Source organism: Parasteatoda tepidariorum, chromosome 2 (assembly GCF_043381705.1).
Source record: "Parasteatoda tepidariorum isolate YZ-2023 chromosome 2, CAS_Ptep_4.0, whole genome shotgun sequence".
NCBI lineage: Eukaryota > Metazoa > Arthropoda > Arachnida > Araneae > Theridiidae > Parasteatoda > Parasteatoda tepidariorum.
The window spans coordinates 75,026,481-75,030,953 of NC_092205.1; positions in this window are offsets into that span (position 1 = coordinate 75,026,481).

Below are 4,473 nucleotides of genomic sequence, written 5' to 3' on the forward strand. Positions count from 1 at the left end.
CCAATTTCAATTTGTCAAGGTTAAATATAGCAAAATAATTTTATGTTATAAAACAAATATTTCATATGTGGAATACAATAAATACCTCAGTCCTCCATTTTCAAAAAATGTTAAATGGATCCAAAGACTTGCAGCAAATTTGTTCCAATGTATTTCAAGTGATAAATGTTTATTACTTTAAAAATTATAGTGATAGAAAAAATAAAGTGTACTTATTTTCTAATTCGCATCAGTCGGGATGAGAAATTTCTCAATTCATTTCCTCGTTTTCTACTCAAGCTTTGATTTTGTTATAATATTAAAACACGAATGAAGATAAAGAAATGCACAAATTTTATTTTATTAAAAATGATTTGCTAAAATTTCGAAGTTTTTGTTACTCTATAGGGGTTATGAACCCCTTATCCCGCTTTAAGTGACTATGCCTCTAGACCAGCGGTGCGCAAACCGGGGGTTGGGAGAAAATTTTTGGGGGGTAGCAAAATTAAGGATGGGAGGCACAAACCCTGACAGGGAGGCACAAACAACTTAATTCAAAGTATTGAAATTAAGACATATTTCATACCAGGGGGGGGGGGCAACCTGCTGCTCCCGAGCCACATGCAGCTCTTTGAGGGATTATTTGTGACTCTCCATAAATGTACCGGAGTTCCCTTTTCCTTTTTGTGCTATTTTATTTAAAAAAAAAAAAAAATTCGCTCCGTATGTTTCAAAATGTCTTTTAAATTACTGACAACAAATATGAAAGACTAAGTGCAACGTTGTAACAAATTTCATTCCCGAGAATGATATGTGACTCATCGAAAACTGCGAAATAGATTTCAAAATAGATTCCAAAATAGATTTCAAGCCTTGAAATATTTTAAATCGTCTCTTGATTTCTTTTTTTTTTTTTTTCTGAATCCTTTTGAGCATCTGGAGAATTAGAATTAATAGAGATGAAAGAAGATCAAGCTCTACAATTAAAATATAAGTCGACGTCAATTACTGAATTTTGGAAATTTGTACCAAAATCGAGTATCCTGAATTATTAAAAGCTGCTTGACGAATTATTTCAATATTCGGAACAACGTACTTATNTTCTGAATCCTTTTGAGCATCTAGAGAATTAGAATTAATAGAGATGAAAGAAGATCAAGCTCTACAATTAAAATATAAGTCGACGTCAATTACTGAATTTTGGAAATTTGTACCAAAATCGAGTATCCTGAATTATTAAAGGCTGCTTGACGAATTATTTCAATATTCGGAGCAACGTACTTATTTAAATCATTTTTTTTTCCACTTTAAAATTCGTGAAATCCAAGCACCGATCAGTATTAACTAATCAGCATCTCAAAGAATTACTGAGAAGTGCTGTCACCAATTATTCATCAAATTTTAAAGAATTATCAAGAGAAGTAAAATAATGTGTTTAATATTTAAATTCAATGCACATATTTTGTACAATGCACTTTTTGCATACATTTTAAATATCCATTTAATTGCGGCTCACGAAAAATTTCAAATTTTGAAAAATGGCTCGACTGTCAAGGAGCTTGGCCACCCCTGTTTTATACTTTAAATTTTTTTTTCTTGCGTCATTTTTTAAGTGTGTTTCTAAGAATCTAATATCACTAATTTTGATATCATAATGTGCAGATTCATTTTAATGTAAATTTAAATATAAATTTTTCTGTTATAGATGCATTTTGTACTGTATGGCTCAATTTACCACACATTGTAAGCTTAAAAATTACTTCTGTAACAAAGAAAAATTGTTGTCGCACAGTCACCGCTATTCCAAAAAATTTCTTCGCTTCTTACTCTAATAACCCAAAAAGTATTTGATAATAAAAATTTGAAATTTCATAAACATTTTGCAAAACGTTTAAAGAAAATTTTGATATGAAAATGTTATTTTTTTATGCATCGATTTGTTTTTGAATCATTTAAATATGAAATTTTTGATATGAATGTTTTCTTTTCTCTGCGGAGCTGAAAGCAGATTACCACCGAGATTTCCATTTCGATCTGCAGAACTTTTTACATATTGGCATGCGAATTGCAATGAATATTGCTAGGAATAAGCAATGCTAGGAATCAGTTTAAGTTTTGGATAAAAACGTTTCGTTTTTAATAGGTGAAAACGTTTCGTTTTTAATTTTAAAAACGTTTCTTTTTTTTACTGTCAATCGAATTGTCGCTTTTTTTTTTTGACAATCGAAATTGTTTTCATAACTTATATCGAACACTCATTGGGGTTGACCTCGATAATAAATCGTCTGAATTTGAATGCGTTTTCATTCCGGGATTGAACAATTTGGAAAGAGGGAGGGAAAAATTTCAATTATATCTGAAAATATTTAAATATTACTGGACTTAAGTACATAAATAGGAAATTTATAAAAGAAAGTTAGATTATTCTCTTTTATTCACTTTGTCGGTCGTATTAAAAAAATTTAACCCAATTGCTGTGGAAAAAAAATTACAAATATAATAGCTGAAATTCATTCCCTCTTAATTTTTTTTAAAAATTTTTCTTTATTATTTTTATGTATTTATTAAATATTTTTATTTATTTATTTGATTTTTTTTTATTTATAAAGGAAAGTTAGATTATTCTCTTTCATTAACTTAGCCGCTCTTATTAAAAAAATTTAACCCAATTGCTGCAAAAAAAATTATAAATATAATAGCTAAAATTTATTCCCTCATAACGTTTTTTTTTATTTATATTTATTTATTAATTTTATTTATTTATGTATTACTTTTATTTAATTATTATTTTTATTTATTTATTTATTATTTTTTTGAGACAGAGTNTGTTATTTTAATTAATTTATTTATTATTTTTATTCATTTATTTATTATTTTTATTCATTTATTTATTGATATTTTGTTAAGAAAGAGGCATAATGAAGGGCATGAATTACCAAAAAATACTTAATTCATACTTCTGACAATAAAATTTTTTTATTAATAGTAATGCACCGCATTTACTCTATCGATGCTTCTTCATGCTTAACACTTCTTTGTTACTAAAGCTTAAAAACTTAGGATTTATTTTTAAAATAAAAGTATTGATGTAAATGTAATGTTGTTAATGTCATTCCCGACAAATTAATAATTGAGTCATCTATTTGATCTGACATCTGTTTGATCTATTTATTAAAATGCATTTGAAAAAGAAGTTAGAATATGGAGAATGTTAATTAAAAAAAAAATTTCTATGTCTGAGATATTTAATGTAATGAGTATGTAAAGTGATGTAGCATTGAATGTGACACTGGTGATATCCATCATTGTCACATTAAATGCCAAGGATCGTATTGCAAGGAAATCATTTGCGTGGTCGCTTGACTTACAAAAGTACATTCCAGAGCAGAGCCACTGAGCGTTTTTTTTATGAAATATGTTAAATTATTGTAAGAAATTAAAAACCCGGAAAAAAATCAGGATTTAAGGGTTAAAAAAGCCTAAAATATTACTGTATTATTGTAAATCTAACACAAATATTTACTCTCTACATTCTATAGAAATTAAAAACTTTAATTAAACGTATTGATGTATAAATAAAAATAAAACGCTAAAATTGGGGTGCTTCTTTTCATTGAAAGTCACTGAGTTGTCATTAGCAAAGATTAGGATTGAATCTCAATAATTAAACCCACCTAGATTCAGATTGATAGATGCCATCTTGTCTTGGAAGTAAAGACGGCTTGTGCGCAATGCTTCCATATTTCCACAATCATAGCTTAGGTCGTGAAATTCTGGAGCGTTAACTTACCTAGCCCACAACCCACAATAAGTTGTTGCAAAAAAGCATTCCATTTACTTTACATTATATTAAAATATTGATTTTTATAATAGTATTAAGTCCCTTGTAAAAATGAGAAATTAATAACAAATGAAGTTATAATGAGATAAATAAATGAAAAATTGGAAATTAATAAATTTTTAATCCATATTTTCAATCTTCCAGTAAAAATTTAATTTTATCTCAAAATGCATGTTTTGTTTATATTAAGTTTTTTTTTTTTTTTAATCCGTATTGTATAACTTATCCTTTCATTTTCGTCAAATCATTTAGTAGTTGAATAAATGAAATTTTAAAAAAATCCCATTTTAAAAAATATGAAAAATTTCTCTTTGATAACGTTCAACATTTTGCACTTGTAATACAACCTTTTTTCAACTTTAGGTCACTGTCAACCTTCCAGCGACTGATAAAATTTCTGAAACCCAAACAATTCGTTTTTTAAGTCTTCCGTTTAGTCCGGTTTTGTCTTATAAAATGAAACCTTCTTCTTCCCATTTCTTTTCATTTGTTCTTTATAATAAATAATATTAAGATGACAGTCTTGAAAGTTTTTTGGCGGAACGTTAAATGAGCATTATACTTCTTTCCGCCTCAGAAAGCATCAAAAGAATAAATTACACCCGTTGCCAGATTTTTGACCGCAAAAAACAAGTCATCATCGTTTGCTAGTT